This window comes from Mustela putorius, unplaced genomic scaffold, assembly GCF_011764305.1.
Source record: "Mustela putorius furo isolate JIRA1106 unplaced genomic scaffold, ASM1176430v1.1 tig00003834_pilon_pilon_pilon, whole genome shotgun sequence".
In the NCBI taxonomy this organism is placed as follows: domain Eukaryota; kingdom Metazoa; phylum Chordata; class Mammalia; order Carnivora; family Mustelidae; genus Mustela; species Mustela putorius.
This window is the reverse complement of record NW_025421987.1, coordinates 28,689,435-28,702,484: the sequence shown is the minus strand read 5'-3', so window position 1 is coordinate 28,702,484 and position 13,050 is coordinate 28,689,435. Positions and strand designations below refer to the sequence as shown.

The following is a 13,050-nucleotide window of genomic DNA, read 5'->3' as shown; positions in this document are numbered from 1 at the left end:
TTGTACGAATCTTGAGGATATTATTGATACTTGTCTATCAAGTATCATTGATAAATTATTGATATTTGTTTTCAATATATTGAAGCTTATTGATACTTGTTTTCTAACGGAAGATATGCCTCTTGATCAAAAAGGAGAAATTGGATTAAGCCACCAAAGAGGAATGAAATAAAGAATAGTTCTCCAGTGATATCTAAGTCCCCCATGCAGGTGAAATGAATCACTGTCCGTGAGAAGCTTGAAGACAATGTGGTTAGTAAATGAATGAATACGGACAATTCTATCAGCAGTGTCAACTCAGGTCAAGTCTTCCAACATAAAGAGTATTTGTAGAAATAATAGCTATGTTTACAAACCTAGACAACCTCCTTTCCATCTTTTACACCAGCTTCCTTATCTGGAAAATCCAAGTGATGGTAGAACTACTGTAGGTCTTAGAAAGGTTCCAATCAGTGGTAGTTATGTATAGAGAATTAAGACAAATATAAGTGGCAAAAGGAAGAAAAGATTTAGGAAAAATTTTACTAGGCAATAAAAAGTATAAATCTAAAGAGTTAGTAATATCAATAAAATAGAGAAAATATAGAAAAATAGTAGTTAAGGAGAATTGAAAAAGTCTGAAATGCAAGTTTCCATGTTTAAAGTGAAATTTTTTTCACCTCTGATCTCAAGCCCAGGCTCACAAGGATACATGAGGGTGGAAAGTATGTGGTAATGGAAAACTAAGTGGCATTAACTCGTGTAACAGAGCCAAGGACAAAATCAGAAGGATGTATCACTCATCTGTTTCTCTGACTGTAAGAACAGAGGTCAATTAATCACTCGACAAATATTTAATGACTACCCACTGTGTGTTCAGCAGTAGATCACTACCTACTCTAATTTTAACTCCTATTCTATTGGAGACAAATAAGATTCTCTTTCTGCTGAATGTGGATAAATTTATATAGTTATAACTACAGGAAGAATGAAACTATAGGCTCTTTTCTTCAGCCCACATCTGATGTGATTTAACCTTTGTGTTGTCTCTTTCATTCAGAATCCCAGTGTTACATAGTGTGCCTTAATAACATATGGCTAGTAGAAAGAGTGCATCTATGTTTCAGTATTCTATTCAATAAAGAAAAGTCCATTTATGGCTCAAAGATAATCTAACACTGGACTGCAGTGTTTGGTTTTTAGCTTTGTTATGACAACTACTCTTCATTGTGAAAAGGAAAGAAAATCTCAAAAAAAAAAATCTCTTGCTGAATTATAAATGAGAATAATTCATTCTCAATTATTTCCTTTCTGAATATCGTGACTTATGGGAATAACAAAAAGTATCCACCTGGCTTATATTCACTATGGATAAAATTAAATAGATCCATTTCAAGGTCGATTTTCCCATGATACCGGTTGAGGGACAATGCAAATCTTCCTGCTAAGTGGTCACCAAGACTGTAAGATTGAAAAAGAATAAAAATTACTGGGGCGCCTGGGTGGCTCAGTCATTAAGCATCTGCCTTTGGCTCAGGTCATGATCCCAAAGTCCTGGACTCAAGCCCCACATAGGGTTCCCTGCTCCACAGGAAGCCTGCTTCTCCCTCTCCAGCTTCCCCTGCTTGTATTCCCTCTCTCACTGGCTTTCTCTCTCTCTCTGTCAAATAAAGAAATAAAATCTTTAAAAAAAAAAAAAAGAATAAAATTATCCACAACATGAAATAATATTTCTTAAAATGCAGAAGTTGAAACTAATGTCTAAAAAAGTTATGGAAGTGAAGAAAACAATGGACAATATAGTGTTTTATTTAAAAAGCCAAAAGTTATTGGTCAGTTATGTTAATGGACATTGCTAATGGACAGAAATTAAGACAGGTTAGAAAATTTTTTTTAAAAAATCTCCTTTGTAGATTCAAAGCACACCTCAGTTAATTAAGTCAGATGAAAGGAGAAAAGAATTTCAAAAGTGATCTTATGACAAATATTTAAATTAAATACCTCACCCTTCCTTGAACTTATTATTTACCTAAATTTAAACCAGCTTTCTCTAAGTGGAATAAAGCTGCATACTGAGAGAATTTACAGAAAATTTAAACCCAAAACATTTTCCATTAGAAATAGTTGGCAAAAAGTGAGGACAAAGATTTTTTGACCACTATAAAATATAGAACTCAGCTTAGATTAAACTTCAAACCATCCTAAATCTAGAGAAATATAATGAAGAAGATAAGTAAACCAGATATCCAACTTAGCTAACTCCCTCACCATTTACAAGCCTTTATTCCTAACTCACCTTCACTGCAAGGCCAATGGTAACCACCAAAATTAATGCTATAATTTGCCCCCTTCCTGGCATCCCAATTATTTTATCTGATGTTCTGTTTTCTTTCTTTCATAGCATTTGAGAATTAAGACCATCTGCATTCACAGAGCTTTACCTATGAGAACTGAGACCTGAACCCCAATATGAACATGCCACAGGACATTTTTGTCCCGGAAGATAAGACTTTAATCTAATAGTAGCTTCACTCTTTGCTTCAGAAAATACGAACAAGCTAAACCAGATAGTACTCATCTGGACAATTACCTTTCCTGTCAGGCAATAGACTGTTCATACTTACCAAACCACAGTTTACTTTTCAAGAATCCTTCCACTGATTCTGTTACAAACTCTTTCCAATCCCAGTGGATTTTCCACTTTGAAAGATACATCGTAAACCACTTGATTCCAGGCCCCAAACATGATAAACACCCTTTAAGGATCTGTTATCCTTGTGACACTAATAAAACTCTGTCACGGCAGTGGTCTCCCTTACTACAGTAGATCAAATAAACTTTATTTTGCTTAATCAACAGATTTTCTGGTAGTTGAGTCAGGAGTCAACACATTTATCACTTCCAGAATACTATGCATTACTTACTTTCCATGTTTATTGCATATTTTAGATCTCCTCCAACTAGAAAGTGAGTTCCATGAGACAGATATATTTATTTTCTTCACTGACATCTTCCAAATATCTAGAACAGTGTCTGCAACTCACTCGACACATGTTTGTTGACCAAATGAATAAAAGAATGAATAAATGAATGAACGACGTACAGAACATTTCACCAAGTAGCAGAATTATCATTCTTCTCAATCACACACAGAACATGCTCCAGGATAGATCACATGTTAGGTCACAAAACTAATCTTAACATATTTAAGACAGAAATCAAACCAAGTATATTTTCCAACCACAATGGAATGAAACTAAATCAATAGCAGAAGAAAAACTGGAAAATTCACACAAGTGTGGAACTTAAACAACATCTTAAACAACCAATGGGTAAAAGAAGAAGTAAAAGGGAAATTAGAAAACATATTGAGACAACTGGAAACAAACAAACAAATAACTTACCAAAACTTACGCAATGCATTAAAAGTGATACTAAGAGGGAAGCTTTAGTGATGTGTCTACATTAAATAAGAAGAAAGATCTCAAAAAAACAACTTAACTTTTAACCTCAAGGAACCATAAATAGAAGAACAAACTAAGCCCAAAGTTATCAGAAGGAAAATAATAATAAAGACTTGAGCAGAAATAGAGGAAATAGAGAATAGAAAATAAGAAAAATTTGACAAAATGAAGAGGTAGCCTTTTGAAAACATAAAAAAAAATTGACAAGTTGGACTTACTAAGAAAAAAGAGAGGATTTAAATAAGTAAAATCAGAAATTAAAGATGTCGCAGAAATAGAAAGGATCATAAGAGACTATGAAAAACTACTCTGATAAATAGGATAACATAAAAGAAATGGATAAATTCCCAGACATTACAATTTAACAACACTGAATCATGAAGAAAGTGAAAGTCTGAACAGATCTATAGCTAAAATGGAGTCTGAATCAATAATTTAGAAACTCCCAACAAAGAAAAAGCCCAGGACTAGATGGTTTCAATGGTGAATTCTATCACACATTTAAAGAAGAATTGATACCCATCTTTCTCAAACTCTTAAAAAAAAAAAAAAAAAAAAAAAAAGCTAAAGAGATGGAAACACTTTCAAATTCATTTTATGAAGCCAGCCTTACCCTGTTACTAAAACCAGACAAAGACAGGACAGATACCACAAGAAAACTACAGACCAATATCCCTGATGAACATAGATGCAAAAATCCTCAATAAAATACTAGCAAACTGAATTCAACAGCATGTTTAAAAGATAATACACCATAAGCAGGTGAGATTTATCCCTGCAAAGGATGGCTCTACATAAGAAAATCAATTAATATGATATCCCATATTAAAAGAATGAAGGGAAAAAAATCAGATGGCCCTTTCTCAATAGATATAGAAAGTGTTTGACAGAATTCAATGCCCTTTCGTAATAAAACCTCTCAACAAACTGAGGAAAGAAGAAAATTACCCTTGACCTAACAAACACTATATATGGAAATGTTATGGTTAGTTCTATACTCAATAGTGAAAACTTAAAGCTTTTCCTCCAAGATCAGGAACTAATCAAGGATGTCCACTCTTGCCATTTCTATTAAATATGGTACTTGAAGTCTTAGCCACAGCAATTAGTCAAGAAACAGAAACAGAAGCCATCAAAACTGGAAAGGAAGAAGTAAAACTGTCTGTTTATAGATGACATGGTCTTAGATGTAGAAAAGCCTAAAAACTTCATAAAAAATATTTGGAATAAATGGATTTAATAAATTTAGAGGACACAAACTACAGATGAAAAACAGGAACTACCTGAAAAGAAAATTAAGGAAACAATCCTATTTACAATAGCATTAAAAAGAAGAAAATATTTAGTAATAAATTTAATTCATGAAAGATGAGATGAAAGAAAACTATAAAATATTGATGAAAAATTAAAGATACAGATAAATGGAAACATTAAATGTGTTCATGGATTAGAAGACTTAATAATGTTAAACATTTTAAGTGTTAACATTTTAAGTGTTGACATTTTAACATGTCTACACTGGGACGCCTGGGTGGCTCAGTTGGTTAGATGACTGCCTTTGGCTCAGGTCATGATCCTGGAGTCCTGGGATCGAGTCCCACATCGGGCTCTTAGCTCCACTGGGAGTCTGCTTCTCTCTCTGACCTTCTCCTCGCTCATGATCTCTCTCACTGTCTCTCTCTCAAATAAATAAATAAAAAATCTTTAAAAAAAAAATAAAAAAAATAAATAACATGTCTACACTGTCCAAAGCAATCTAGAGATGGAATTCCTATCAAATTCCAAATGACATTTTTTTACAAAAATGGAAAAGACAATTCTAAAATTCATATGAATTCATAAAGGACCCTGAAAAACTAAAAAACCTTAAGAAAGAACAAAATTGGAGTCATCAAACTTTGTGATTTCAAAATATATTACAAAGCGACAGTAATTAAAACATAGACATATAAACCAATGGAACAGAATAGAGAGTCCAAAAATAAATCCATGCATATACAGTTAAATGATTTTCCAACAAGGGTGCCAAAAATAGATAATGGAGAAAGGATAGTCTCATCAACAAATGGTGTTAGGAAAACTGGATATTCACATGTGAAAGAATAAAATTGGACTTTTATCTTACACCACATATAAAAATTAACTCCAAATGGATTACATTTCAGTAAGACCTGAAATCATAAAACCCCCTAGAAGAAAATGGAAAAAGCTTCAGGACTTTGGTCTTGACAGTGGTTTCATGGATATGACAACAAAAGTTCAGGTAACAAAAGAAAAAAATAGACAAGTAGGACAAACAAACCAACAAAAACCTACGAGGGTGAGAAGGCAATCTATCAAATAGGAAAAAATATTTGCAGATCATATATCTGATAAAGGATTAACTTCCAAAAATATAGAAGGAATTTTTACAATTCAATAACAAAACAACAACAATAAAACCTAAAAACTTGATTTTTCTAATGAACAAAGGCCTTGAATAGACATTCCTCCAAAGAAAACAAATAAGTATATGAAAAGACAGTCAACTACACTAATCTTCAGGGGAATATAAATCAAAACCACAATAGGATACGGCTTCACACCTGTCAGGATGATCAAAAAGCAAGTGTTGGCAAGATTGTGAAGATATATGACCCCTCACATGCTATAAGTCATAATGTAAAATGGTGCGACCATTACTGATATAGTAAGAACATTTCTTTACAAATTAAAAATAGAATTACCATATGATCCATCAATATCACTTCTGGTATTCATCCAAAAGTATCAAAATCAGGATGTCAAAGAGATACTAGTATGCCTATGTTCATTGCAGCACTATTCACAATAGTCAAGATGAGGCAACAACCTACATGCCCATCAACAAATGAATGGATAAAGAAAATGTGGTATTCACATGCAATGAAAAACTATTCAGGATCAATAAAGAAAGTTCTGGGGGTGCCTGGGTGGCTCAGTGGCTTAAAGCCTCTGCCTTGGGCTCAGGTCATGATCTCAGGGTTCTGGGATCCAGTCCCACATTGGGCTCTCTGCTTGACGGGGAGCCTGCTTCCTTCCTCTCTCTGCCTGCCTCTCTGCCTGCTTGTGATCTGTCTGTCAAATAAATAAATAAAATCTTTAAAAAAAAAAAAAGAAAGAAAGAAAAAGAAAGTTTTGCAATATGTGACAAATTGGATGAACTTTAAGCATATTATGCTAAGTGAAATTAGCCATTTCCAGAAAGACAAATACTGAATGACTCCACTCATATGAGATACCTAAAATAGTTATAACGCAGAGTATAAAGGTGGTTACCCAGGAGCTGGAGAAGAAAAATAGGGAGTTGCTGTTCAATGGGTATAAAGTTTCAGTTAGGGAAGCTAAATAAACTCTAGAGATCTGGTGTACAACATCATGCCTATAGTTAATAATATATTATACATTTAAATGTTTACCAAGAAACCAGATCTCATGTTGTGTTTTGACCACAATAAAATTAAATATTAAATTAAAAATTAAATTAAACTGAACTTAATTTAATTTTTAAAAAGATTGAATGAATAGATTGTACTCTGCTTAGGGAAATATGCAAAATACATAGAAGATACTGCCATTGCTTTGTAAAACTTACCTATTTATAATAGCAACTTGAACAGTACTTAAATGGGTACCAGGTACTATTCTAAATATATCACCACATATCAAATTTAAAATTCACAATGACTCTATAAGGAGGATGATATTAAAACCATTTATTAGTAGGCACAATATGGGCACTGACCTGCAATATGGGGCAGCATCCTGGAGCCCTCAGCTGAGCAAACACTCCCTTACAGAGTCAGGGAAGAGCAAAGCAGCACTGAAGCCATGGGGAGAAGGGGCTGTCTCCCAGGGGCCCAAGGCTGCAGCCACTTAACAACCAAGGTGTTTGGATAAATGGTACATAGGTATATATCAGTGGAATAATAGCCTATGAGATTGGTCATACTATTATCCCCGTCTCACAGATGAAGAAATGAGACCCCACAGAATTGAATGACTTGCACACAGCCAACAGGTGGAGGCAGTAATGCTTGAATTTAGGTAGTCTGGCACTAGACAGTATTCTAATTGCTGTGCAATACTGCAACATATTTACAAAGAAAATAGTTAGCTTTAAAAACAATGAACAGCTATCCAGCAACTAATGGATTCCAGGTACTTTTTAAGGCATGATTTAGAGGGATTCAAACATAAATTAAATAGAATTTCAGAGAAGGTAATGGGTTTAGCAAGAAGTACTACAAGTCAGGCAAGACTGTGGCTAGGAAGATGAAGATGTATCTTCAATAAACCAAAGGTGAAAATGTACTGTTTGCACATATTATCTGAATAATTGCTCCAATTTTCCATTATGTTGTATCAAGACAGTGGTTTGGAAACAAGAATTTGTGAAGTTTCCAGTAACATCCCCAGAGGACACAGCAGCAGTGGTTCCAACTGCACCTTGGCCAATACTCTTTTCATTTTAGAAGGAGATGATTAGCCATGATTGCGGCTATTGCTAATGAAAACGGGAAAACTGGATCAGTCATGCCAGGAATTTTCTTAAATGCACAGTGGAGGAAAGAAGCTAAAACCCTTCTCTCGCTTTCTCCATTGCCTACTCTTCCCCTACAGTGGCACCCTTTCTGGAACTTTGTCCAACTACCTGGTATTGATTTAGTATGGAACATGGCTCAGGATTTGTGTTCCAGGCTGAACAATGTTCCCCTAAAATGGACCAGCATCACCATTCAGAAATAAAATGTTGCCACTTCTTTCCATGGCTAGATTAACATTTTGTTATAGCTAAAACAGCAGTTTGGGTTTACTGTATCTTGCTTTAAGCCATTTTAGGGTCTTGATTGACTTAAGATGCTAAGGACACTGCCTTTTTGTCAATTGAAAGAGATTTAAAAAAAAAAAAAAACAGAAAAAGAAAGAAAAAGAAACTAAAGACATGATTTCTTAATAGCAGTTCCAAGACATTTTTAACAGAATATCATTATAACCTAAAGTTTAAAAGTTTATATTCATCTTTTTATTTCTCAAATTAAGTAATACAAAAATCAGATGACTAATACTTTTAATACAATGAACAGTCTGATCAGAATTTAAGAAACTAGAAAACAATACCAACTGGAGCTGAGAAACTAAATCCCATAACACCAGCTTTCTTTTCAAATGATCTCCAGGTGGCTGCTGGCCAATTTGCCACATGAAAAAAGCCTGACACTTATTGGAAAACAGACTCCCAACTATTTAAAAAAAAAAAAGAAAAGAAAAGAAAAAAAGGAACACTCAGTAGAGAATAGACAATGTTGTGCTAAAAAGCTATGTTATTTTGCCAGAAAAAAATTCAATCTGTGTGCAAAATACCTCTTCCCATGTCTTTTGATCTGATGTAGCACTTGTCCAAATGGATGGGCTCCCTAAAGGGAAAACCCATTTCAAACATTGAGGAGCTCTAACAAATGCGGAGCACTCAACCTCAGGCTTAAATATCCCAAATGGTCTCTTGCTGGTAACATGAGAACAAAATCAGTGTTTCACTCAGAAAACAGCTTTCCTGGCTTTTCTCTTCTGTTCCATTTGTGCATTGATATGAAGATCAGAGTCATCGACTTGAATGTGATTTAGAATCTCGATGCAAACAATGAGACATTAAACACTTTCTGGTCCTCTAAAATCTGTATTCAGACTCTTCTCTTTTCAGGGCATAATCACAATCCCATCAGTATTCGAGGGATTTGCGCACACAGACTGCCTCTGTCAAAATTGTAGCAAGTTAATGCATTCAAATATAGCTTGGTTGTGCAAATTATTGCCTTAGAAGGAGGATGTAACTTGGTATTTTGACATATGTTGTTTTTATACAGAACACAATACCTTTTTTTTCTTTTTTTTTTTTTAAAAACCTTTTAGTTTCAACTTAGGCACTTAAAGATTTGGAAAATGAGATTAAACTTTAAAAAGGAAAAAAAAAACACAAAGAATGGAAATAATGATCTAAAGTCACAAAGAAAGGAAGGCAGAGACCAACATCACCACCATACTATGGCCATGCAAAAGGAGCAAAGACCTGAGTCCTATAGCACAAAGATTTTGGGCTTCTTGTCTTTTCAAACTGATGAATAATGTTGTAAGCATTTATTCATTTCCCAAAATTTAACAACATGTATTGCTTTCTTTCATCACTCTGCCAATTTACTTCAAAGAAAATTACTACTTCAAGCTCTTCATAAATCCCATAACCTCTATATGCTTAGTTTCCTCACGGGTAAAATGGGAATAACGATGTGCTTAGTTTGTGGAGTTGGTATGAGGGTTAGAAATAATATATGAAAATCACCTAATAGTGCCTGCAACATAACCTAAGCCGTCACCATTATTACTACCCAAAAGCTATATCTGGACGTGTAAATTGGGATAAAACACTGAGGCAGTTTTCATCCTAATTCAAACATAACACATTTTCTTGCAGATTCAAGATAATTGAGGTAAATGTGAGAACATTTATTTGAATTATCAAGATACACAAATCATTTCAATTTTCCACTTTGCATGTCCAGATATGGCTTTTGTACAAAGCCCTAGAGTAATCCAGACACTTTTGAAACTTCATCCATTACTGAAAACCCTCAGCATTAGTTAACCAATGTGATTCGTAGCTGCCCATAGACTGCAGGACAAACTCCATTTATTCGTAGGGTTGCTTCCTCAGATATCAAAAAACAAGAAAACCAATCCAATGTATGGTTCCAACAACCATCCCTCATATGATTTAAAGCAGTAAATTTGACAATGGACCATTTCCAGAAAACATCTTTGTTTGAGTACCTATAATATAAAGTGCTAAGGTATCCTAAAAAAAATTTTATAGGAGAAAATAAAATCTGTAAAGAAACTAAAGATAAAAATGACTTTTTCTACCTAAAATTAAATATATATATCTAGTGTTTCGGTCTCTTAGAACAATCTTAACAAGAGTTGTCCAGGGAAAGGGAAATGTAGTAAAACCTTCTCCTTAAAAAAGAATGGAAGGTTTTTGTGTTTTGTTTTTAAGATGTTATTTATTTATTTGACAGAGAGAGACAAGAAAGAGAATAAAAAGAGAGAATGAGAGAGAGAGAGAGCATAAGCAGGTGGTAGGGACAGAAGGAGAGGAAGAATCAGGCTCCCTGCTAAGCAAGGGACCCTTACATGGAGCTCAATCCCAGGACCCTATAGTTATGACCTGAGCCAAAGGCAGATGCTTAACTGATTAAGCCATGCAGGTGCCTCAAGGATACAAGGTTTGAAAAGAATATACGTTGCCTTTTAAGTGTGCGTATTACTTATCAAGTTAAGTTGTTTAAAAGCTATAAAATATCGTGCACATATGCTATAAAATATGGTGCACATATGAAAGGATACGGAATAAAATTTGGGATCTGAAAATTACAAGCTCTATATTTATAGCCTAAAAATATCAGAACAGCAGCATGATGTTAGGGAATTTGCACTGAACCAAAATCAGAATGTTTGGAAATTGTTTCCTAATAAGGCACTGAGCAATCCTTAGGGCCTCATATCTTCTTCTCTACAAAATGAGAGTATCAGACTAAATTGGACTCCCCTTAACTCTTACAACTATAACATTCTATGGCTCTTTTTACAATGTAATTTTCCTTTGGTCCAGGTCAAACTACCATAGTACAAATTTAACTTTAGGAACAATTATTTTCATGAATATTTTGGGCTATGTTTGGACTCCCTGGATTTTGTCACCACACACAAAGTAAGTGATGAGGAAGCTCAGCTCCATAAACACTGGGATCGATGATGAAGGAAAACAGAAAAGCTCTGAAAGAAAAAGGAGCTCAAAGGAAAAAGGCAATATAATTGGGACAGGTCAGGTGGGATCCACCAAAAAAGAATATGTTATTGTCCAGAGGCAAGTCATCTTACATATATGAGGGTTTTTTTTTTCTTTTTGTACCTGTAGGTCATATTAACCTTGAAGAGATTTTATTTGGTAGATATTGGGGAAATCTCTTAAAAACCAGGTAATAAAAAAGAAGATTTTACTTTGAACTCTTGAGTTGGTCTCAGAACCATCAAGAAAGAGCTAAACATGACTTAAGTGAGTGAGCCAATCAACCATTAATAATCTATTTGAGTAGCAGCCTGTTAAGATACCAGTTACCAAACAGAACCAATTCAAGTTAAGCCAAATGATCAGATAGTACAACTACTATTTACCTACCATGTAATCTACTTCAAATTTTAACACTCAAGATCCTTATTCATCATAATACCTTTCCCATGTAGTTTATCTTATACTTTTCCATGTGATATTCCCATTTGAACTAGGTGATTGATTGTCAGACTGAAGAAAACAAGCAGACAGAGTTTGAAGAGAAGGCAAACATCTGAGTTACCACAATACAGTGACAATGAAATGCAATCAAGTGTAAAAGAACCTCTGCTTGGAGCTTAGACAGATGTATAGTCTTCAGGGTGAAACTAAATTCAGGGAGCATCTAATCTATCCTTTTTGTTTTATATACATACCTAAGTATCCAGCACCATGCATTCAGAGATAAGCTTACATTAGTATCTTTTGGCCTTGACTATTAAGTTATCATAGCCATCCAATAACTCTTACCACTTGTCATAGAAGTCCTAAGAAGTACCTAAAGGAAGTTTTTGGAGCCATAGCCATTTTGTTCATTAGCCCACAAACAAGCACAGGATAGCTATGGAAGAGGCTGACTGACATCCATGGATAGATCATCTTGTTACCAGGTAAGAGTTACCTGCAAGGTTTCCCTCTTGTTTCATTCACATATGACATAAATATTCTCTATGTCACTGTAGTACTCAGGATTCTCCAGAGAAACAGAACTAACTGTGTGTGTGTGTGTGTGTGTATGTGTGTGTGTGTGTGTGTGTTCCTCTCATTGGAAGAAAAAGAGAATTATAAGGAATTGGCTCACACAATTATGAGAGCTAAGTCCCACCATCTGCTTTCTGCAAGCTGGAGACCAAGGAAAGTTGATGGTATACAGCTCCTGTCTAAGTCTGAGGGCTTAGAGATAACCAGGTTGTGAGTCATGGTCCAAGTGCAGAAAATGCTCAATCCCCTTCGGAAAAACATTCAAGCCTACAGAGTGATTTTTCCCTTACTCTACCTTTTATTCTATTCAGGCCTCCAGTGGATTAGATGAGGCCCACCCACATGGGGAGAGCAACTACTTGACTCAGTCTACCAATTCAAACGTTAATCTCTTCCAGAAACCTCTCATAAACAACCAGATTGATCCAATCAGTTTGACACATAAAATTAACCATAACAGTCCCCTTTAGCAGTTCCATTAACAAATAAACAAATTAACAGTCTCATTCCAACAGTTCTATTCATATACTCTTTCCCCAGACCTTTTTCTCACCAAACCACCAAGCTTGTGGCTTCTAAGTTTCTGACCATCTAACCAAACTGTTCAATATCTGCCCTGTAATCTCTTCTGCCTATCCATCTTTACAGGCAAGTATAACAAAGTGTTCAAAATTCTGCCCCCAGGGCTGAGAGGACATTAGTGCTTTAGTTGTGTCAACATAT

At 34.8% G+C, this 13,050-nt stretch overlaps 1 protein-coding gene across 7 annotated transcripts in view; it reads right to left on the bottom strand.

The window, feature by feature from the left end:
• Positions 1–13,050, bottom strand: part of ZPLD1 (zona pellucida like domain containing 1) — a 199,346-nt gene that overhangs the window by 119,595 nt on the left and 66,701 nt on the right. The window lies entirely within an intron of this gene.